The 25,235-nt window shown below is 42.4% G+C and overlaps 1 long non-coding RNA gene across 1 annotated transcript; it reads left to right on the forward strand.

The window, feature by feature from the left end:
• On the forward strand, window positions 7–24,677 carry LOC110392852. The gene is made up of 4 exons (XR_002434652.1): window positions 7–290; window positions 5,591–5,788; window positions 5,968–6,030; window positions 22,264–24,677. It is a non-coding gene; the product is annotated as an uncharacterized LOC110392852 (long non-coding RNA).

Consider the following 25,235-nt stretch of genomic DNA (forward strand, 5'->3'; position numbering starts at 1 on the left):
CGCCGCTTGATCTCCTCATCCGCCGCCGCCGCGATGGCGCGGGCGCAGTCGCGTATCGCCCTGTCACGAGGCCGCCGTCGGTGGTTGGGGAGGGGGTGGGAGGCGCCGGACGCGGCCCGCGCCCGTTGGGACGGGGAGGGAGTGCGGCTGAAGCGTTTTGGAGGATAAGTCGACGGAAGGCTGGCGGAGAGCTACTGAACGTGTCACAGATTCACAGGGATTGGAAGGGACTTCTGGAATCATCGAGTCCGACCCCTGCTAAAGCAGGTTCCCTGTAGTAGGTCGCACAGGTAGGCGTCCAGACGAGCTTTGAATATCTCCGTAGAAAGAGACTCCCCAGCCTCTTTGGGCAGCCTGTTCCAGTGCTCTGTCACCCTCGTGTTCGTATGGAACTTCCTGAGTTCCAGTGTCCTCTCACAGCAGTTTCAGCCATGTATGTATTGGTAATATAAACCTACAGCTTATAGATCATGTTGCCATATTTAAAACAAAATAAATGCGTACCTTGGGTTTTCATCGCCTGCCAGTTGCTATAACTGGGAGCAGCTGCGAACTGCTGAGTAACTTTGGAAATGCTGAGCATCCTCTTTCCACTTATGTCAAGAGGAATTGCTGTCAGTACAGACAGAAGACATTTGGTGCCTCCAGTGCTGCCCAGCTAACTAATGGCACAGAAACTGTCAAAAGATGAATGCCTCCAACCCTGAAAGTACAACTTCAGCTCCATCTATTTTTCCGTGTTATCTCATTATGTGTCAGTGTCACCAGGAGTCCATTATCTCGGGCCGATGTTCCACTCACAATCTTTTCATTCTGTTCCTCAAATAGGCAGAGTGAATTAAAAGGCTGAGTATTCTTCCAGCAGTACTTCTTTTTCTTTCAAATATGTCTGTAGAAAAATATGCATGTATCCCTGGCTGCAGAAGATTGCTTTTCCCCTCAGCTGTTGGGTACAAAATGTCAAAGAATGCAGCGAACAATTGTTTTCATTCTCAGAAATAATTTGGAGTTTTTCTGCACAAAGCTTTCTATAATTAAACACCACTTCTCGCCAAAGGAAGCACTGGGATGAGATAATTCTCTCTGATGAAAGGTCCACATGCAGGCTCTCTGTTCAGCTTTAATACATGAGGCTGTGGCCTAGCTAACGGGCTGGGTCTGGCAGTGGGAGGCAGTGCTGGTCGGGTGTGCAATTTGTGACTCACTCACCTCTGGCCTTGTGGCAGAGGGCAGTTCTTTTAAAGCTGCTTTCAGAATCACTGTGTTTGCCCTGTCACGTTAAGAGAGCTGCAGAAAAAACAGAGTGCCTGAAGTCCCACAGAACAACCATGGGCAGGTCACGGTGTCGGATGTGCGAGGAACATGACACCGGGCAGTCGGGCAGCTAGGAACTGGTCCCTGTAGTGAGTATGCCGGGTGAATCCATGTGACGCTTTTTGCCTCTTCTGGAGGTCACCGGTAAACTCCTATTACTCATCTCCTAGAGTGCTTTCTTAGCATTACGGTTCTTGTATTTCAATCTGCAATAGGAGGGGAAGCTGACAGCGTGCCAAAACAGCAATCCTTCATGGAGAAGCCCAGTTCTCTGATCACATAGCATCAACTGAATTGAGTAAATGCTGACATAGATTTCACCAGGTTGTGCAAACCTGGGTTACATCACAGAAATTGTGTTAACAGACCTCTTATAACAAGGGTATAATGACCACACACTATTATATCTTCACATTTGAGGACCTAGAATGCTGATGAATAGTAGGAGTTTGTATCTCCGTCAGTAGGACTTCAAGTGAAAGAAATGCATGACTGGCACCACTGATACGTTGAGTGGTGAAAGCATTTGCCTGCATTGCATATGCCTGTAGCAGATCTTCTGGGAAGCATGCCTGGCAGCAGAAAAAGAAAGGACCAATTTTCCTGTGGGAAGGCCACAGCTACCAACCCTCTTAGTTGGGGGCAGAGGAAAGAAGAGATGGAAACTGCTGTATAAAATTGGACAAGTTCTGTTCCATCTTCAATACACAGTTTTGATTAGGGCATGTGTTTTTCTTTGAAGTAGCAAGGATGCAGAGAATTTAAGGGCGGACCTAGGGTTTGAGGTAGTTGGGGAACAGTACAAGCAGGTTGCTCCCCAAGATAAGATGAGCTGGGAGCCCAAGGGGATAATACGGTTGGCAGGGTTGGGGCTTTGTCAGCCAGGGCCCAGTTTCACAGAATAAAACTTGCAATAATGTATTGAAGGAAGCCCTTCACTTTAGTTACCTACAGTGTCTCCATCTTGACACAAATCTTGCAAGGGGAACAGTGAAATGGTGAACTAGAGGGGTACAATATAAAGCAAGCATGGTGCTCAGCTGCAAGCAGCCCCCACCCGAGGGTGGGAGTTTAGGACAGCCCTGCCACCTTGCAGCTCCTTCCTAGGTTTGTGTATCCTCTGCTGTTGCTCAGAAAACAAGATAAAGTACTTCACAGTGTAAGCGGAACAGTAGGAGGGCAGAGTGTTTTGTTTTTGTGGTTGGGCTAAGATTAGGAGTGGTAGATGCCACAGGAACACAAACGGGTTTTGTAAAGAAAAGAAGATAAGAAAATCTGCATTATTCTCAGATAACATGCTTGCAGAGTCACCAGAGGATAATTCATTGTTATCCTGCTAAGGGTTATCATATTATCTAGTGGTAGCACATACCACATGTGGCTTTCCTGGTAAAGTAAAAGGAAGGAAGACTAAAAGCAACAGCAAAGTCCGAAGCAAAGTGAGATTTTTGCAGTCTTAACAAGGGAGGTTTCTGCACCCTGACTTCTTTTCATTTTCCCTGAAGCATATTACAGCTTCCTGACACATCCGTAGGGGTAGACGTCTCTCAAAATTAGAAGGAAAAAAAGCCCACCGAGAAATAAACTAAAAATCTTGAATTAAGAACCATTATTACAAAGGATAACAAGGTTTTGTGTTTTCAGGAAAGCCTTTTCTTCCTTGCTCTTCCTAGAAATTTCAGCTTCCCAACTCTCTCAAAGAGAATGGACGTGTTTTTCTCCGCTTGAAAAGGTTTTCACAACAAAGGTTGATATAATTGATTATAATTAAAAAATCTTGGCTATAGCTAAAAAGCAGCTGGGGTTGGGCAGGGACAGAATAGCAAAAGACTTGTAGCTTAGTGTTCACCGAAAACGTTTTTTAAAACTTTTAACGTTTAAAGCCTTTAACCCCCCGGGTCACGAGGACTTTCAGAGAGCCTTTGTTGCCCTCTAGGGGAGAGCCTCGACGTTGCTTATAGAGCTCGGTACTGCAGCCTCTGTGCACTTCTTGCCCCACCGCGTTTCCCGTTGAGCTCTTTTGGAGAAGTTAAGTGCGTTGTGACATTATTAACATTTGAATTAAACATTTGAAAGAGTTATTATTTGTTTCCAAGAAGATTGTTCGTGATGGAAAGCAACGTTAATAGTATCTTCTTTATCACACGGTTTGGTAATGCTTAGTCATTTCTGAATAAATGCTTTGAAAATTTAAAATTACATAGATTACTAACAATGGTTTGGTTTTCTGATTGCAAGTCAGCATGGTTGTACACATCGAAATTAGAAATAAGACGGCAGAAAAAGATGTTTATTGCAAATATCAGAGGTATTTCTGTTTTGCATTTTGGTAATTCTTCTTGTTTTCAGTTGGTTCAGTTATGCCTGCTATCCTTATGGAACAAGTTTTGTCCACAGTAATCCATAAGTTGCCCCACTCACTCGTAATATAACAATCCATATTTATTTTTTCCACTGTTAGATTATTTTTTCCTTCTGTAAGCTTCCAGAACTGCTCATTCTGTCACAGTCATTGGCACTCCGTAATGCCATTACATATGTTCTTCCTTCCTCTTGATCTAAGCTTGTGTCTATGAAATATGTCAGTCCTGCTCTTCTGCATTATATTTAGTTATTTAGGACACGATGTTATAGCGTTTTGGGTTTTTTTCAATTCAACTCAGGCATTCTGTCAAGTAGCAGTATATTTTTATTCTTTTGCATCCCCAGTGATCAAGTATTCTTAACCCTGATCTGGTTTGTCATTTTTTTTTTGCAGTTTTCAGTATGCTCTCGTCTGACAAGTCCTCTTTAAACATCTGCTGTATCAGCTCCTCTGCTATCTTGGAAAAGCTCCTTCCCTCCACATGTCTCCGTGGCTTCCATTTTCTTGCTGAGTGCTGTTATCTTTTTAGCCTCCAACTTCCATGTTGAGAACCTCTCATTTCTCACGCACACCAAACTGAGCTTGATAAGATTATGTTTATCTGTATGAGTAGGATTCAAATCCGATAATCCTGCTGAGAAGAAGTTCTTGTCAGCAAGGAGACCTAAAGCACATTTTACCTCCTATGTAATTTGCATACCTTTGTACTCAGCCTCCTCAGAACCCTTTGTATTAGTACCTGTTACTGTGAAAAAAATGGGTAAAGGATGCAAGATGTAAAGGTACTTTTCATTCAGAAAGTCAGCTCTTTCCTGGGTTTGAAATAATCCTTTCCAGTAATGATCTTCTCAAGTCTTCTGTAAGACTCTCTGCAAACACCAGATGCATCAGACTTAAGTGGCACCGTCAGGGTAGCTGCTCCCCAGGTTTGAAACTTTTGTTTGTTTGTTTTGGAAACTCCATATTGATGAAATTCTTAAAGAGTAGAAGAATGAAGAGGGAGAAGGTGAAAAGTACCAACGAAATTACCAATTACCATACAGCTGTATCTGGTTGGTGGCAGTATTGACCTGTTCTGGCCAAGGGTACACAGTCATTAATGAATCCAGATCAGAACTTTGCAGTTGGAGAGTACAAGGCTTGTTCTGCACCATCACATATCATTGTCAGTTATTTCTAGGTGGAATTCTTCCTCTGCCTAAAAGTAGCTACATGATTAGTGTAATCATCCTCCCAAGCAATAAAGCTGGTGGCCAGGGTCACACCTGGGGGACTATACAGTCCTCGTCTTCTGCACAAGGTATCTCTGTCATCCATGTTTTCCATCCATCTCAGGTGGTTACTCTTGTCAGGGAGTCCCATCTGATCCCAGTATTTGTTCTTCCCAAAGACCCTCACTTACTCACCACACCCTGAGTCCAAGTCTTTGGAATGTTACAGTGGGAGGAATGTAACTCCAGCACTCCCTGCATACTTGCATGTTTTGTTGAGGGTATATAGCAGCAATTCCTACATGGGTCAATAGGGTTGCTGGAGTTGCGTTGACATAATTCCTCCATCTCATGCCGGTTTTGCAGGAAAGAAGAATGATGTGCACACATTTTGATCAAGGTGCTCCAGGTGAAGCCTTTTTTTTTCTAGAACTTCTCCCTTTTGTTTGCTTCTTCAGAGTAAAAGCTCATACAGAACATGAGAAAACATATTCAAAATCATAAATCTGTCTTCCAAAAGGAGTTTATCTACTTGTAGGGAGAGGGAGGGACCTCCAGAGCCATGAGAATTTTCTAGTCTCTCACTGAGTCAGTAGGCAATATCTGCTTTTCCCTCAATAACAGGATTTTTACCAAGGCTTTTGGTGTCCTTCTGTGATTTTTTCCCTGGGTTGACTCCTTTCCCCTCTTTTTCCAACAGATGTCTCCTATACTGGATGGAATACCATCTGTGGCCTAATTCAGGACAGAAAGGAGTGCTTGTAACTTGGAGTGAGTCAAGGCCCTCCCGGTTCTTAAACCTGTTAGCAACTGCTGGATAAGCAATCTCATTCAGCTAGATCACGACAGCTACAAATGTAGTCCCCCTTGTGAATGCCTGCTGAGATTGATGCTTTAGGTGAGGTAGCAACTGCAATTGATCCTTAGCATATTTCAAATGAAACCTTCTATCTTGCTACAAGCCTCCTTCCTAACTTTTGATTGCTAACTGAATTCATACCCATAATGTATGTACTATTTATGTCTTTATCTTTTATATCCTTAATACATAATCCTCAAAGCATATTCTATTTCCAGGCCTCATCCTAATCTTACGGATGGCTGGCCACATCTCAGCTCCTTCATCTTCCTGGTAGATAGGTAAGTTCACTTATCTTGTAAATGCTTGGTCTCTAGCACATCATTACTGAAAACATATTCTCTGCACTGAAAAATATTCTCTGTTCAGGGTAGTTATCTAGTCAATGCTTGGGGATTTTGTCGCAAAAAAGGTCTGCCGTCACATTTGGTTTTTCTTTCACAGTCAAGAATTCATTAATCCAGAGCAAAACACTGGCATCTCTCACAGTCTTGTTAAGATTGTTATTTAGCAGTAGGGCAATTGAATCAAGACTCCATCCACCTCTGCAAATGTATTGTGATTATGTGGTCTCCAGGCTGTCAGAAACATTTTCTAATCAGGGAAAGGCAACTCAAGCTATTTTTCTCTATTTTAGTTCTTGTACCACATAGCTCCTCCATTATCTGACACTTTATTTCTATCTTAAGAAAGCCTGATATATAGAAATCTATGCCAAAGCAAATCATCCCATGTGTTTCTAGGTCCTTTCCATGTTATACAAGACTATTTTTCGTTGTTCATCATGTTTTTGTTACCTTCTTATATATTAAAGGCCATTGTCTCACATCTGGACCTTGACAGGCTGATGCTGGTAAGCTGACGTTTGTACCCTCCATTTTGGCATGCATTTCATAGCTATAAACAAATGAAATATGATGTGTGAAGCTCATCATTGCCCCAGCTACTGGAAACGTCTTGTCACTCCTCTCGGCTGAAACCTCGTGATCTACAAATTTATCTGGAAGTTTCCTAGATGGTTCTGCATTTCCATCTCACGAAATATCTAAACATCTGATCTGTCATTTCCTTTTAGTTGTTATATGTGTTACAGTTGCCATGAACCTCGCTCATGAAGCTCATTCCAGAAGGCTTGATCCCTTTGTTTTTTGTTGGTTTTTTTTGTTTGTTTGTTTGTTTGTTTGTTTTAAGAAAATTGTTACAGGGTAAGTAATAGTAATTCAAGTCTCCCCAAACATCCCAACATTGTGTCATATCTTCCCTATAGGGATCTTTGTGAGGGAGGGAATAAACTAGCCTTCCTATCAACAACAGTGCGTGCATAGTTATAGCAGCCTTGCTGGAGTTAATATTTATTGCATCATCAAGGATAAAGGAAATTCTGGAGGCTTGGAAAATGGAAGTCACAGTGCCCATTTTTGAAAGGAATGGGAGAAGAAGACAACGAAAGGAATTTCACTTTGTGCCCTGTTTCTAGAAATAGGCAAAAATAAATTATCTACTTGTAAGAACTAGAAGACAACAGGGTAATGAGCAACAGAATGTTCTGAATAGGAGAACAAAGTGATAGATTTTAAATTTAGTAATACCTTAGAAAGTATGAAAATACAGTCTGAATAAAGCTTCTTAAGGAAGGGATAGATATAACGCTACCTTTAAACCTATGGTTTAAAAAACAGAAAAATTATTAGTGGTTCCTGTGGGATCAAGAAAAGGGGTAAAGGAGATATGACAATGTCATTAATTCCATATTTTCTTTTGAAACAAATCTGTAAATTTTCAGACAATAATCATTATTCTGGCTTTAATTTTCATCCACCATTAAAGTATGGAAAATAACAACACAAACTGATATTAAATCAGTTTTCCACAGCTAGCACACTGGGCAGGTGTTGCTGTTAAAAACACTTTTGAACAAAGTAGAGTCCAGGAGTAGAGCCTGGAGAGAAATGATTGTTCATCTCCAACCAAGAGTCTTTCCAAGAAGTGTAATTCAGTGGCTTTGTAATTAAATCATTATCTGGCAGAGTTTAAGAAAAGAAAAGAAAAAAAAAAAACAGAAAACACTTTTGGAAGTTGCAAGTAGCATTAAAAAATCTAGTGAAGCTTGTAAATGTTCTCGATGCAAAAGTGGTCCAGGAAGCTTTCTGACAGGGCAAAAATTTCTGCTCCTCTCTAAAAGATATTCCTACTTCATGAATATCGCAGTACCTACGTGGCTGAAGATAAATAGGCTATATCTGGAAATCAGGCATTCAGGAGTGTGGTGGTATTTTATCCCTCATTTATAGTTCCAAAATGACTTTTTCTAGCTGAGCTTTATTGTCATTATAGTAGTACGTCTAATAGTCAATATTTACACTACGGGAGCTTTTGGTAACAGATTTGCCTACGTGGGTAGTTCTTTTCAAAAACATGGAAGCTAGAATGTAGTTAGTTTTATTCTGGCTGGAATTACAGAGTAATACTTTTCAGTTTTCTTATGTGTTATGTGGTACAATGATCTCACAAATGCTTAATATAAAATTAGAGAGAGAATTACATGACCCTAATGCAAACAAATAAATGTTGTTAAGCCTCTATAACAGTTCAGAGTATTTAACAGTTTCTCCTGAACAAAGTCCAACCAGAAACAGAAAGACATACAGAAATCCACCAGTCTTAATTTAGCTCCATGAAACTAAGATGGAAGAAGGCTGAAATCTACTTAAATGTTTTGTTGAGTTATGGTCTTTTGATAATTTAAGAGAAGCCAATTTCTAATAATAAAAGTTCCAGAGAGGAATCAATGGAAAGAATGCAAAGGAAGACTGGGAGTACCTGCTGGGTAGGAGAAGCTATGAAATTCCATGCAACATAGGCATACCAAATTTCACTATATTCAGTAAAAATGTTAAAAACATTCATTTGCACAGTCTCAGCTGTCTTCAATAGTCATGAAAACACATGCTAAAAAAAACCCCTTCCTCTGCAGTGGAACATTTTATTACATATTCTCCAGTGCGTGTTTCTGACCTGATTCCTCTCTGTATCCTTCTGTATCACAGAAATTAAACCACCCCTGCCAACTGAGTTGCAAGTGGGTCCAAATTCTAGCTTACTGCATTCAGAATGCTGAAAACCAGAATTTCATGGTCTTTTTTTTTTTCATGAAGGTTTTAACTTAGCAAATAGCTCAATTGAATAATGAAATTAATCACTAAAAATTGCTGCCTCTGAGCGTAGCTGATTATTTCCAGCAAACTGCAACCTGTGTGTTCACTGAAATACAACTATGGGGAGAATGCAAAAAGACCACCCCTTCCCCAGCACTTTCCATGCTCCTGGGCTGGGAGAATGTGCTCTGCTCTGGTGGCTCTGCAGTACTTCATACAAATGATATAGCTGTGAAGCACAGAACGAAAAGCAACAGCAGAGGGAGGCATATGAATAGGCTCAGGACAAGATCTGAGGAAATGAGACCTGAAAGCAAATGCGAGGAAAAGAGAAAGCCTGCCTGACAGAGGGTCAGAGAAAGCTAGGACTGCACAAATGGAAGGAAAGGGACCGCACTTGTGAGTCTCAGTGAAACCCATCCATTGCTGGGATTAATTGAAGGCAGGGCACGGAGCAACTTTGAACTTCAAGGAATTGCAGGGGGGAGGTGAGGGAGTTAGGTTTGAGGATTTTTCTTTGGGTTTTGTTGCAGGTAAAACACTCCACTCAGAGGATTTTAACACTAACTTCTGGTCACTGATTTGGGTACTGGGGAAAAAAAAATCATTACAAACACTTGGGGAAACGCCTGTCCTTTGCTTAGCACTGTTGCTGCCCCTTGAGACATCTTCCTTGTTGACTCCGAAGCCTCGGACATCTCCCATCTCCCCTCAGCTGGAGAGGGAGCCCTGGCGCTCTGAGGCTGTTGACTGACTGCCAAAATGCCCTGCCTTTGGAAGTGATCCTACCCTAAAGCCTCAGAGGCTCAAAGCTTTTTTCCTTCTGCTACTTTCCTTGCTCTGACCTCATGTGAAGGACAATCTCAGAAATCACTTTGCCACCACTAACACTAAAAGCACACTTTTTCTCACTAAGTTGGCACCTCAGAGCCACCATGTCTAGATATAAACAAGACATCCTGAAACTCATTTCATCATTATCAAGGTCGTTCCAGCTAGATAAGGAATTTTTAAGATTTCACTGGAATCCTGTCTACATCTGTGAGGAGGCACTTTAGCTCTCGGGCCCTCCCTTTATATACTGGATTATGAGGCGAAACATCTCTCTGATAAAATTCCATTTCAGCACCTGTTGCAGTGCTTTCAAGCCTTTAGTTTTAGAGAGCCATAGGGATACACCATGTTACTCCTCTTCCTATTTAAATTTGAGAAATAGCAAAAAGATATGTTTTCAAATTTTTCCATCCCAAAGTGCTAAAACAGTAACCCTGTCAAACTTAATGGGTCCAGGATTTTACCCTATCTGGATGCCACGTAATTTCTCCGTTTCTCCCCCTCCCCCCTCCCCCTTTTTTTTTTTTCTGTTTTAACCCTTTCTACTTTTCATGTATAAAAAGGGAGCTACTAGGCAACTAATTTTGGGGAAGCACAGTGTAGCAGCTGTCACTGTGTGAGTTCATCATGGCTTCTGTTACACTGAAGGAAGGACAGCAGACTGCCTTCTGTGTTGCAATCCCTGGCTGCTATTAAGGCAGCATCTCTCACAAACAGAAAGAACCTTGAAACTCTTGTGAGCCCTCAGACTATCTCAAATGATGGTTACTTTCTAGCTCTAATACATCAGCACACATCTAACATTAGAACTAGTGTTTACATATTTTTCTAATTTCATTTTTTATTTAATATTTTCCAAAGGATGTACAGTCTCTGTTCATAGGAGGCAGACCTGACCTTGAACTCCAGACCTGAATAGCAGTGTTTTGGTACAGTGTGAGCCTGGTTGGAATTATTACAATTCAGATCCATCTGTGCGTAAGCAAAACAGTTTTGAATCATACGCCACATGTGTCCTAAAACATGGCTGTGTGAGTTTTCAAAGTAATATTCAGTGTATTCCACTGTAGAGTGCTTTTGCACATTGAAAGCAAGATATAAAGTTAAAGAACTCCTCACAATATCTGTATGACTTAAAGTATCCTTTGTTTTGTTTTTGTGTTTTTTTTTTAATTGATGGAAATATTGAAGTAGGAAGTTAAAGGATTTGACAACAGAGGATAAGCATGCCAGGATTTATAGCTCTATTTCTCAAGCGTAGGAAAACTCAGCCTCAGTAAGCATGTCTGAGTCATACACTGAGGCATCTTCTGCAGGACCTTCCTCTTTCAGCAGAAATCTGAGGTGTGCTCTGCTTCCCAGGGAGCTTAAAATCTTCATTACTACTGACCTTATTACATTTCTGCTCACTGCCACTTGCGTACTAAGAATCCTCTTGCTGGTGTCAAGTTGAGATATAATGAATAGGCTGTAGGATCAGCGCATAAAGCTTGCAGATGGCTCCTATAAACATTCTCACTTATCTTCTGTTCCTGACCATGCATAAATCACTAGCTCCATCTGTCTGCTGTTTCTTTCTGCATCTTGGGCATTATAACTCATTAGGAGGTAGCAGGGAAACTCATCCCAAGCTGCAATGGTTTTTGCCAAAAAGCACAAGGCACTGAGCTCAACCCTCAGGAAAACACACACATCAGCATTTTGCTGATGATTCCCTTGCAGAAAGAAATGCCTGTTTTATTTTAAACTCCTGTCAAGGTAGAGAACAGGCTTTTTGAAAGCCTGAGGTATCAAGCAAGAAATCCTCACTCCCTATTTTTCTGCACTTCACAGTGAGAGGGAATGATGGCAAGCACAGAAATCCTGACAGATTTCACCATCATTCTGCTTGGCCTGGAGTCACTTACAGTCCCCAGTGCTTGCCTGCTTACTATAAATAACATCCTGTCAGGAAAAAAAAAAAAAAAAAGAAGAAGAAGAAAAAAAAAAAGGAAGAAAGAAAGAAAGGAAGAAAGAGAAAGAAAGGAAAAGAAGGAAAGAAAGAAAGAAAAAAGAACTTGCAGCTTCTTAGTCAGTTGCTGGCAATAGGAAACTATTTTCATGCTGTTTGTCAAGTATTTGAGGTCCTGCCTTAGATTTCTATAATAACGACTATAATAAATACAGATTGGTTGTGGTCTATGCAAGACATCAGGTGAAGGAAGCAGTCAAACAGACTCAGCTGCAGCAAGGGAGCAATACAGGCTGATGCAGTCTGAGGGAGAAAAGACTGCAGGAAAAACAGTGAAAGTTAACCAGGAACCCTGAGGGTTTGGGAGGAAAAGAGCTTGCGAGTGAGAGGAAGACATCTTTTGATGGAGCACAGCCAAGCACAGTGCCTGTGGGCAGCAGTGACCCCAGCGTACTGAAGTAGTGAGCATGCTCTCAGGTGAGAATTCTCACTTCTGCATATGGGTATTTTTTCCTAATTAAAAAGCTTTACACGTTTTTTACTGATGTTGACCTTCTGAGCTTGATTTGGAAGCTGAATGAAAGTTTCCAGTGTCAGAATATCATTACTACAGTATGTAGCTTATTAAAATACCCTTGTTTTGATCCCTGAAGGCTTATTTGCTGTTGCTCACTGCTAGTTTATACCAGAGCAGGTATGTCCTCTTCGCTGTGTCAGGCACAAATCCTGATCTGAAACTGCACTCTGTAGAGGCCGCGTCTTGCCACGCACACGTGTGTTCTTCTGACACAAGTGTTTGGGATGCATGGCCCTGCACGCATAAGCGTGAGATTCCAGGTATCTCAGGGAGCAACACGGTGAGGGCAGGGGAAGAGAAATTCGGCTATGTGGCCCTTGGCTTGGCCAGCTGCTACATCAGTCTTGTCTCCTTTGTCTGACTGAGTAGCCCATGACAGGAAAAATCTCTCCATGAAGGACAAAATCTAGTTGCTCTGACCTCTCACCTCTGCTGAGATCAGATCACTGTTATTCATTAAAAATCTGCTGTTTTTTTTTAACGCCTGGTCCTTCAGAGACTTGTGTTCTTCTAATGGGCATTATATCTATCGGTATAGAACAACTGATTAAATAATGTGGTGTCTATAGAGGAGTGTTACACTGGATTAATCAATTTACATCACAATTTAGCTGAATTAATAGGAATGTTTCTGCAGGCAAGATTCTGTTTTCTCTCCTTACTCAAACATGGTAAGAATTATGAGTTACAGTTCTTCCAAGCTTTTGTTTTGTTTTATTTTGTTTTTCCTGCATCTTTCACACATCCTCCTGCATATACAATGGCATCTCATAACTAGGTATGTGCCATTTAAATTATTTACCACATTGATGCTTTCTGACACTCCCTGAGAAAATCTATGATGCTCTTATTTAGCCTACCTTGTGCATACTGAGGGACTAATTCTGGTGCAAATATTTTTCTAGTACTTTTATTTATCCCTGTATGTGGCTTTGCTTCAAAAGAGCCCATTTCCACTAGAATGTTAAGCATCACAGTATTCCAGCATTTAATCCTTTTTGGTTGTGTGAAGCAAAAAAAGTTTAATCTACAGCAGCAGGAACAAACTGAGTGATAACAAAAACATCCTGCGTAATGCCCAGTACATTTGAGTCAGGCTGAAGTTTATGGTAACTGCTGGATGGCTTCTACTGTGCATCAGGTGTGCCCCACAACCACTGCTCCAGGCTGTGGCTTCATATAAAACCTCCCAGAGACCTCAATTTCTGGCAGCTCATACTTCCCTTATTTAGAAAACACCCTGTGAACTCAACCATCTGCCAAATTATGCAGCCTTTGGATACACTGTAAAGCTGATCTTGTCCTTCATTTTTCCCTGCCTGTCCAGAAAGGAACAAGCTGCTGATGATTTTCACCTTTTTATGAAAAGGATTTGAGGTTGTTAGACGTGGGTTCTTTAGTATGATTTGGTATTTTAATTGTTGTTATAAGATGCACAGAATCCAGAGCAAAGCCTACTGTTTTGTTTTATGTACTCAAAGAGGTAAATAATATATAAGATCAAAGATACTTTTGCTACCTTCCTGGGTTTTCATGCACTCCTTTTTGTTTTGCTGTTTCATTATTATGAAATATATTATTCATTCAGACAGCTACTTATTAGGCCTCACATCATTCTGTTTCTTTTGATGACATTGCTGCCTATACCCAAAGCAGAATAACAGTATTGAAAATGTAGGTCACTTTGCTTTTGTTTTCTTTACTTTACACATGGTAGAACAAATAACATATTTTTAAAACCTGTGACTTACAGAATTCTAGAAGAGTTGAACTTTTATGCAACTTTTATACAGTGCATTGATTATAAATAGCATTTGAAAACTGGGAGTCTAAATAGGTACATGTCAGACTTTGGGATTATATATATATGTGTGTTACATTTTATTTCACTAAGTAATGAAACTAAGGGGGAATAGAGGAAAAGCTTCTCCGTAGAGTGACAGTGTTGAGTTTGTTACTGCAGCACAAAGGCTAAAGTTAGCTGTATGTAGGAGGAAACACCAAGGAGATTTACATGCCTGGTCTAGTGGTTGGCGACCCTGCCCATGGCAGGGGGTTTGAAACTAGATGATCTTTGAGGTCCTTTTCAACCCAGGCCATTCTATGTTTCTCTGATTCTCCAATTCATAAAAGCCAGGTGGAGCTGTACTAAATGTCTACATACCGCAAATCTCAGTTAGACTCCAGCAGCCCCACCCATGCGCTCCTGTTGTGTCCTCGTTCTTGGTCTCAGTGCAGAAGTCAGGATGGTACTCCTGGAGAAAGGAGAGTCGTAATCATTGATCTGGCTCCCACCAGTGCATCCATCAAAGTCCTATCAGGAGCCAGGACGCACAGACAAGGTTGGAGGCATGAGTGTACACTTGCATGTGAGAATCACGCTCAATGTCTAATGCAAGATGTGACCACAATGCACTAAGCCAGGCAGATACTCTGGACTTCTGCTTTTTATAATCAATTTATGAGATATGATGTCCTAAGATAGAAAGTGGGATTGCTATAATGTTCTCTGTCTTCCCACCGTATGAATTATGTTGAGGCACCAGGCTAGCAGGCCAGGCTTAGCATGACCGTCACCTGTTCCAGCCAGCACGAGAAGCCTGCTTTTCAGAAACACACTGGATCAAGTCACCTTATACCTCAAGAAGTATTAAAAATGTGATGAAATCAGCTTTTTCTCCACACACAAAGCTTCTAGTTACTATGAATGAGGTGAGGCTGAGTCTGCCTCACTGTGAAAAAGCAGCAGGAGTTAAAGAGCGGAGTGAACATCTGAGTCACCTGCATGTGTGCACAGAATGACACAGCCGAATTGCTGTGCACACAGGATAATGAAACAAAGAAAAGGAGAACCAAATCAAGAATGAGACAAGAGCACATGAGATGCAGGAATATGAAATAACAGCTACGGAAACCAGAGCACGTTTTCTTTTCTCCAGCAGATGGTAGGATATTCTCAGCTACAGTCAGGCAACAGCAAGAAAAATCACCCAAATCTTAATCTCTGAAAAAGCTATCTCCAGCATTTTTGACTTGTAGATTCCTACAATTCTAGGGGAATTAGGATAATAAAATTAAGCTGCTGGAAGAAATATGCAAGGTACCTGGCACGTCTGCTAGCAGTAGTCTGTGTAGCTGAGGTTTAAACTACGTGTCATATCTTTTCCTTAAAATATGTGAAATCCCATAGACAGTATCTTCACACACAGCTTTAACAAGCAGTTTAAGGAGATCAGATAAGAAAACGTGCCCGATAGAAGGCTATTTCAGCTTTTCAGTCTGAACTTTGCTGAAACTGCGAGGAAAGGCAAAGCTTCTGTCTGTGCCCTCTCAATGCAAGCGGAATTTAAAATAGATGGAAATTCAAGAATGTTTTCCCACTCTTCAAGAATGCAGTCAGAGATTACTGAGCAAGGTGGTGTGGTTTCTGCATGAGCACATGCATTCTTTTCAAAATCAAGGTCAGTGGAACAGAGATAAAGTCACTAAAAGTTGGCTCTCTCATTTTTCTTGTTTTTCTACTGAGCCATATGTGGTGAGGGTAAGGAAGAACTAATTCATCTCTATGGATGTGGAGGTGTTATTCATGTTTTTTTGTTTCTGAGTGAGCCTTACCCTCTATCTTTTGTGCATGTTTAAAATTTGCAGATTAGCAGAATTCAGGGTTTACCATACTCTTCCCTGTATTAACAACTTCTGAATGGATAGATATTCAACCATCTGCCAAGGCTGATGCGTAGGATGCCAAGTCACTCTGTCAGCTCCAGGAAGGTAAAGAGGCCCTGAGTAATTTTCCTGCCGCTTTTACTGTAAACATTTGCAGCTATCTGCAATCCCTGGAGCATCACTAAAGTCCTCAGAGCTTCTAAACCTATTTTCCATCTGTTGCCTCCGCACCTACAGCAGCACTAATATGCCCCAGAAGATTTTGCTGCTTTTCCCAACAGCAAGAGCAACATTTGGATCCTTCTGCTGTGTGCTGGTGCTGATGGGAGCTGGCAGACAGCAGGAGTTAACAGCTTCAGAGCCCTGCAGATAGGGTTAGATGCAGAGCTGGTCTGTGATTGAAGCCATATACTGACTGTGCTGCAAAGTGAGAAGCTCACACACAGTCTGCAGGACACTGCTGTGACCTGACACTTGCATGCCCAGAGCTGTTAATGTGATTGCCTCCACCAGCAACTTTTCCGTGAAACATGGATCTGTGAATCCAGCTGTGGCAGAGAAGATCTGAAAGAGAGGAATGGCAGCTTCCTCCAGCAGCCCACCACACGGCTGCCATAGGCCTTGGGAGGTGAAGCACTGAGGGAAGGAGTGCCTGGATAGAAACTATATACTACCTAAGCGAATCCATGGCTAAGAGAAATCAATTTGGTATCCCAGGGCAAAGCAAAGATCGCAGAATCAATAGATATTATTTCTTTTGGGAGATATTCTTCCCAAGTGCACATGGTGCAGAAAGAACCATTTGAGCTCTCACTTTTATTTTCCCTAGGTACTAAGGTACGTCACTGAACAGCCAACCAGTTACTTCCTGATGTTACTTTTTTCTGTAAATTAGTGGGAGATGAGATTTTATGTGATTGTGCTGAGAAGATCAGAAGGCATCAGAAAGTGTGTTTCTAGGAAGGAGAGATACTGAGTGAAAAGACGATAAAGTCTACTGGTAGAAAGAAAAGAGGGATACATGGAGGGGGAAACACCCCTCCCCTGTTTCAGGAACAAAAAAAAGGGGAAGAAATAAGAGCATGTACTTAACAGAGCAGAACTGAAAATACTGCAGTACGGATATGTGATGAAACTTGTGCTGTGGTGACACAGCTGTGACTGTTGCCACCACCATTTGATTCCACGTCACTTGGAGAAATAACCCAGCCCTTCTCTGTGATCTCAGGAGCCTCCCTTGGCAAGCACTAACACCCAAGTTAGCCTGTTCTCCACCTCCCGGAGCTCGGAACAGTGGCAGCCAGCACCAGTGAGGCCTAGAGGCTTTCATGCCACCACCCCGCCAGGCAGACAGAAGCTCCCTCCCATCCTGGCAGCCTCGCTCGGTGCTGGCACCAGTGCTGCTCTGGGCCTGCTGTCCTTCTGCCTCCCTGGTGACTGCAGTAGCGCTCCCCACAAGTCTGTGAGAGACGGGCTGAAGATGAAGACAGCAGGGAGGTGCTGCAGGCCTGGAGAGATCCCTGGCGGAAAAGTAGACTCAGCCAGAGCCCTCATCTGTGTCTTCGGCATGTGTGCTACGAGTGCCTGCCGTGCGCAGGGTGAGGTTCCCAGACAGGTTCTGCTGACAGTCCTGCTGAGGTCTGCCATCTCCTGGGCCTGGTCTCCATCATGCTTGCTGATATTCACAAGAACATCTTACCAGAGTGAACAGGGATACTTCCTCACTGGAGTCTCTCTGCTGTTTTAAGCCTCAGTAAAGGAAAAACTTGGATACTGCTGGTGCCATTGGGAACACTCTGACAGCGTGGTGTGGTCTGGTGACCACAAAACGTGGCAGATACCATCTACAGCAATGCACAGCAAGCACTGGACATAATGAGAGCTCCAACGAGGTTTCTTCCATCTCCCTGACCATGGTTTGTGTGTCCACGAGCAGCTTATAGCAGCTTACATTAGGGGAGTTGGCAAAGCCTCAAAAAACTCGTACAAGCCAGCCAGGGACCAGCAATGCTGGCAGAGCACTTAGTGTGGCCAGATTGGGGCACAGAGACCAGTTCTCTGGTGCCTAAAGATCTGGGGAGGTCATAAGTAGCCAGTTACATTCCTCTGTTGTCAAAGCAGCACAAAAATGCAAGCAATTTCAACAATACTTTAGAAATCAGCAAGACACATTTCTCAGAACAAGAATAATGGAAAATATGTTTTTGGTCCATACTAAAAATAAAATGTTCTCTAGTGCATTCCTGCTTTAGAGATAGATCTTGATATTTGGCAGGGGGATGCCCTTGTGTCAGAAGTGTGCCATTTTCATGTCTCCTGACAATCGTCCATTTTGAAAAGGTTATAAATCTCTGTGATAGCTCAGCTAATATGTGCTCCATAAAGACTTGTCAGAGCTTGGTACCCATATTCCCAGGAAATGTGATCTGCAGCAAGCACATATGTTGCCCAAGCTGCAGCACAGGGACTAAGAGCCCAGCAGCAGCTGCTTCTGGCCGATGCAGGCTTTGTGGTACTTGACACCAGGGCTGAGAGCAACAAGCCTGCCCCACAGGGATTTCCTGTGTTCCTTCTCCTGGAACAATCCCAGCAGCAGGACAAGAACTGAAGAACAGCCAGGAGTTATGAGGATGTGGCAGAGAGGGAGTGAAAAAGGGTAGCACTGAGAAAGAAGACCGGAGCCATGGGAAGAAGGCCAACACGATCTAATGTTGGAAAAAGATAAGGAATTTGGCTCTTTCAGGTGCTTTGAGAAGAGTCTGGAATGCTGGAAAACTGAGATTTTCCTAATGAAAGGGAACTGTAATTGTGTCAAAATGAAAGTCCAAAAACCACTTTTAAAATGGGAAGGAAGGAAAATTCCTAATAATTGAAATGCAACAGTAGTGGACATTAGAAAGTGAGGGACATGAGAAACAGAAGGGGGAGTAGCAAGAAATTAGAGCTGTAAAGATGTTGCTCAAGGCATCTGGATACTGAGAGGCAGAGCAGGGAATAGGAAAGTAATTTAAAATATAAGACCGGTCAGGGCTAGTAAAATAAACACAAAGATGACAAGTGCTCTCATGAGCCCTTAATAGACCTGCTTTACAACCAGAAACAGCAAACTCCTACACACCTACATGAGTATACTACATAAGTATCTTCTCTTGAAGAATTTGCCCTCCAGCTTCCCACATTAATTGTTGTTGTAGGACAGTTATGCCTGTGATTTCTTTTATAGTGTTAACAATGTAGAGGAACTGGTAATGTTCAGTCTTCAATAAAATCATCAAATTTCTCCCCTCACTTCAGAGTGCTCCAGGCACAATGAGCGAAGGAAGGGAGTTCAATTAACAGGGTACTGGTAGTTTCATTACTCTTTCCGTGTAGAGCTCTTTGCAGAAAGGCTAAACAAAATTAACTGCGCAGATGGAAGGGGAAGTGGAGAATGAAAAGGGAAGAACAAAAAGAGAAGTGAAAATGGACTCTAGCATGTAACGATCTGTAGGCACTCTGTTGTACCCTGTGTGAGACCACAAGAAAATTCATCCTTCCTGCTAGCCCACTGGTTCAACTGGAGACAAAGTCATGTGTAATAGAGCCCCAGCATTCTAAAATATATATTCTCTTCACAGTGGGCATCTAAGCTAATTGTGCCCATGAGGAATATGTGGAAGAAAAATGAGGTTCTGCTACTGACTTGCAAAAACAGTACCGTTCATGTGGTTAACTTGTATGTGAGATTGCCTTCCGCCTAGCCTTTGTTCCTTGTGCCAGGCTCAGATCATTGGCCAAAGATATTTGCCTTTGGACTCAGGGAATCCAACATTGCCCCACACAGCAGGGAATAGGGATGGAGCAACACAGCCCAAGGTCAAGTGCGAGGTTTCAAAAGCAGCAGTGTTCTTGTGTGAAAGGATATCAGAGCATGGCACCTTTTCCTGCATCTGCTGTGTTTTGTTTGCTGCTGATAAAAGGCCTCTGTGAGAAATAGCAAACGGACCTGCAGACCCACCCCACCTTCCAGTGAAAGCAGGAGCTCAAAGTGGACCTTCTCACCGTTGTTTCCGCACTTCACCTTTCCTTCATCCCCCCTGCCAGAGGAATACTGTCTAGTCTCACCCATGAGTGATTCTGAAGCTCTTTGATCTCTGGAGGAAAGGTTTTATGATGACAACCATGATGCTGCGATCCAATATTAATCTCTGGATGTTCAGTACAGATGGGACAAGAATTTGTGTGCACTATTCAATTTAATAAAGAGTAGTGTAGTGTTCTTGACAGATTTCTGAGTGACCTTTGCAGGCTTTAACAAATGGTAGATTCAGATTTGTTAAGCTTTAGCAGCACCATCTTCTACTAATGTTTTCTCCTTGACTGAAAACCAAATACCACATTACTCAGTCAGAGGAAGTTGTGTTTTTTTAATATTGCCAGACCTGTTCTGTCCAGCCCCCTACACCTTAATCAAAATCTCAATTTGTTTTCTTCTTCTTCTTTTTTTTTTTTTTCTTGTTTTGGTTCTGTTATGACCATACATTTTACTTGGCACTAAACATTTTTCATCAACCCAAAGCATCTACCATGTTCCATCTACCACAGAAACCAACTTAAATCATCAGCATCTCCTGGATGCTGTGGTTATGCTGCTCTATAAAGAGAGAATTTGCCTTTAGTCTATTTCCAAATCTACATGTGCATATTCAGATATATACCTATGTGGTTTTCAAGGAGCAAGAAAGATGTGACACCTTGGAAAGATAAACTAGAGGTACATATACCTGAAAGGAATAATTACTGCTGAATTAGCAGCAAGTTTCTGCCATGGCATAGTCAGTAAAGAAAAGCCGTGTCTGCCAAAAGGACACCCCCCTGGAGCACATGTTTGGCTGAGTGATAACCCGATCTATAAGCAAATGTGACACTGATGGATAGCTCAGTTACAGCACTGATGTGAGTAAGGAGAAGTATCATGTATTCATGTGCAGATATAGGACTAAAACTGATATGCCCATAAGATTGTAGTATAAGCACAGAAAATCCATGAATGACTTAATAAGGTCTACAGATTTGTCTCTTTTAACCCTTTCTGAATTTGGAGTGTTTCTGTAGACAGACCAAAGTCTTAAAAAAGGAAAGCCAAGCTAGAAAACACTTCAAGTTGTAGTCTAACTAAAAGACCTGTGCTTTTTAGTCTTTTTGTTGCCTCACATTTGAAATTTAGCCTTTATCTGGAGGGATGGGGGAGGTTCTCATCTCCCATTCTCTCATTGTGGTGTCAACTGTTTGAGACCAGGGCTAAAGCCTTCCTTCTCTGCAGACAGAGGGCAGCATCCATGCCATGCGAGCCTGCCCTTCCCCAGAGCAGAGCGAGGAAAGCAAGTGCCATGGCTGAGTCCTGCATGTGACAGAGAGCAAGGATGACTTTGTTACATGGTGAAGGAAGTTCGGGAGTGATTAAGTGATGTGATGGAGGTGTTTGACTCCTTCTGGGAAAGAGTGCATGATTGGGTCAGAACTGCTGGGGAGGGAGATATTCACAGGAGCTTTCTGTGAAGTCGGCAGGTAGTGGGATACTGTCTGTGGCAAGGAAGAGAAAATCAGGAGAACGTCTGTAATTGGCACCAGTGAAGTACTGTTGTTTGAAAGTATGGGTAGTCACAGCAGTTTTGTGCTAATCATCTGACCCTCTCAGCTCATTAAAAAGCAAAACTCAAGACAGAGAGCAGACAAGATGTTGAATAAGACTGCTCATTACTCAAGTCAGTGGAAGCTGAGTGAGGAGCTGGAATATATTCCAGAGAAGTGACAAAGAGAAGGCAATTTGCATGAGGGCAGATGCACTAGGCACTTACCTCCCTTATTAGGGGAAAAATTTTATTCATACAAAGAAAAAGGATTGCAGGAGATAGAATAGTCAGTCTGTAGTGGTCTGAGATGATTCTCTGTTCTCAGGTGAGGAAGAGCTACTTTCGTCAGTTACATGTTATAAGGGCCTTGGTGCAATGTTACATATGGCAGGATGGCCAAAGAGGATGAGAGCTGCTTCTTATATGGCTCCTGATAGCCTCATGAGTAAGTGGTCTGTCATTTTTATGTATTTTTTCTTACTTCAAAGACCTTGGATCCACAAAACTCAATTATTGGAGGCTGACCTTCAAATCCATCCCTGAAGTAAGGATCATGTGCCCTCAGCAAATTCAGAAATGGGATAAGGAGAAGGCTGTGTGCTGAGAAGATGGGCTGAAGAAAAGATAGCCACCGGTTTACATACTGCAGGGGGTGTTCCTGAAATCCCAGCTCTTTCCTAAAGCCAGATCTTTTTTATTATCTTTTTTTTTTTTTGCAGGTGGATGGCAGGTGAATACCCCTCCCATATGTGCCATCTATCATAATGTCACTGCAGCAGGCTCACATTGGCTTCCCATTGCAGTTAGCAGCACTGATGCTGTTGGTTAGCTGGAGAGGCAGCTCAGCATGCACAGGCACACACAGCTTGAAGAGGAGCTCTGGAGGTCATTGGCTCACATTTTGGGTTCCCTGGCAGGCTGCCTGACAGCAGTCTTTTGATTTCTTTGTGCAGGAAAGTGCAGCAGCTTGGCTTTGCAGGCAGTGCTCTGCTAACGTGCCGGACACCTCCACCATGCTGCAGAGAGGTTTCTGCACAGCTTTGGACAAAGGGATCCAGCATAAGCAGTGGGAGAACTTCAGAGAACTTAGAGGGCTCAGCCTGGCACACAAAGGAGGGGAGTTAGCTTACTGATAGGAAAGATCTGCTTGCTGCCTCCAGGGCAAGCCACTTATCCTTGCATCATTCTGCAAGAGATGCGGGTGTGCACCTGAGACCTCCTGTTGCCCCATCAGCCAAGAATATCCAGCTACAGCAAGGTCGCCTCCAGTAAAGTTGATTTTCAGCACCACTTCTTTCAGGAAGAGGATTTGATGTCACCAAAGGAGAAATGTTTGTCTTCTGAAACAGGAGCACAGCGTATCTGTTACACATTCTGCTGCTGACAAACTCAGTCCCATCCGTGTCAGTACATCTGCATCCCTGCCTGCAGCCTGAAGGCATACAAAGCAACAAGAGAAAGTACACCAGGCTTTCATGATATTGCAGGCCATTGTTTTCAATTATGTGTGATTTAAAAGCAATGGCCAGACCTCTGTACCAGTCCTCCATGTCATGTAACTAATTCCTCCTTCCAAGCAGGTGGAAAGCAGTTCTGACCCTGCAGAAATATTCTAGTGGCATTCACATGCCCAGAAAGACCTGGTGAAAGCAATACAGAGGAGAGAGATTGTCCAGAAGGCTCTTTTAACACAGAAAAAAAAGGAGAGATCCTTCCGTGTAACTGGCACATGGGGTTCTGCAACACCACTACCACAATGTAAATGAATTGGCAGCTGTCCTACACAGTGGTAACATTTGTGCAGTAACATTCACTGAAATACACAGTAAATAATATTTTTAAAAATGAAAAAAAAAAAAAAAAAAAAAAGAGCACAGTCCTTTGAGGGTGACTTTAGTGCTATTTATTTACATACATACCTACACTAGTAAAGTAACAAAAAATTTTTGGTGGAAGCTGTATTTTTTGAGGGCAGCCAATAAGCATCTGTTGCTCTCATTGCAGTAAGGCAGAGGAGATGGGACTTTTCCCATGTGCAGCTCCCATAGTTTGCCTGCTCTCTGTAGTCCAGCACTTACTGCATGTTTATCTTTTGATAACTCTGATCAGAAATTGGCAAATGACTTCAATGCTGAAGTTAAATAAAGTCACTCTTTTATATACGATTTTTTAAAGTAGAACTCTTTGCAGTGACTGTGGTCCACTGGAGCACTTCTCTGAGGTTGTTTCACTGGGAATCTCTTTCTAAAAGAAGACATAGTCTTGAAATGACAGGTAAAGGCACACAGATGAGAGCAACAGGCGGAGTACTCAGGGATATCCAGACACGTTTGACGCTGGCATCCACTAACGAGACTGTCAAGTGCCTGTCAAAATTCAAATGTTTTTGTTGTGAGGCTTGGCAGTACCTATGAGCACTGCTGACAGTTTGTTAAAAATAACCCCAGAAATGCATCCTTTCTAGGTCAAAACTGACTGTGAAGCTGAGTGCACTGTAATTACAGTGCACTAAATGAGTTACAGCTTGAGCTAATCACACCCCACTGCACTAAAAGCTGTAATTACACAGAGATAGTGTGAGCTTGGCAGCATCTCCTATGGCAGTCCATGGCTCTGAGTGAAGCCTGGCACTCAGGTTGCTGCCACTGCTGGCTGGGGATCTGCTGGGCCAACACACGGCTCAACAGGTGGAATGAGCTGATGTGTGTGCTTAACAAAGAGTAAAACATAGTGGTATTTAACTAGCAAAGATGGTATAAAGGAAAGCCAGATGGCAAACTTACTTGAAAACATGCAGCTAATGAAGGACATTTCTCAAACCCATCAAAGCTATGCTGGTTTTATGGCAACAGAATGTTGCCAGGAGTTTGTATAATTTATTGGTGTAACCACATAGAGAACTGGGGCCTCTGTATTTTTCATGCATTCCATTTTGTCCGCTTATGTCAAAGCAGGTATACGGATGAGTTACTGAATTTAAGGTTTGACACTTAATTTTTGATTTCTTGTTTTTCTGAAATGTTCAGTTTTGCATTACCGTGTCTCTGCAAGGGTACAGAATGCTATTTTTGGCAGTTTAGCCTTGTGCCATCCAAGCTTTTCATCATCGATTAATAAATGATTTTGGGTTATTTGTAGTGTGTCTTGACCTGTGTTATGAGTGAAGCGTTTTGGCAGAATCACAGAAATCCTGTGGAGAACAGTTCAAAGAAGTAACTATATTAATCTGAAATAAAATGCCAGATCATAGAATCATAGAATGGCTTGGGTTGGAAGGGAACACTAGGATCATCAAGTTCCAGCTCCCCCGCCCCAGGCAGAGTTGCCAGCCAATAGATCAAGTACTAGATAAGATTGCCCAGGGCCCCACTCATCATATTTGTTAAGAACCTCATTGTCACCCCTTCTTCACAGAGGAGTAAAACTGTGATAAAGGTAAATAAGAGTGGAGAAATTGAATTAATGTTAAACAAAGAGGAAGAGAAGACAGACTGGAGAAAAATATTGGATAGTTAACCTTGCAGAGAAATGGCATACTGGAGTACTGTGTGCAGGTCTGGGCCCCCAGTACAAGAGAGACATGAACATACTGGAGAGAGACCTGTGGAGGGCCACCAAGATGATCAAGGGACTGGGGCACTGGCAGAAGCTTCCCAGAGGGGCCAGGGCGTCTCCTCCTTGGAGATCTTCA

This window comes from Numida meleagris, chromosome 1 (genome assembly GCF_002078875.1).
Source record: "Numida meleagris isolate 19003 breed g44 Domestic line chromosome 1, NumMel1.0, whole genome shotgun sequence".
Classification (NCBI taxonomy): Eukaryota; Metazoa; Chordata; class Aves; order Galliformes; family Numididae; genus Numida; species Numida meleagris.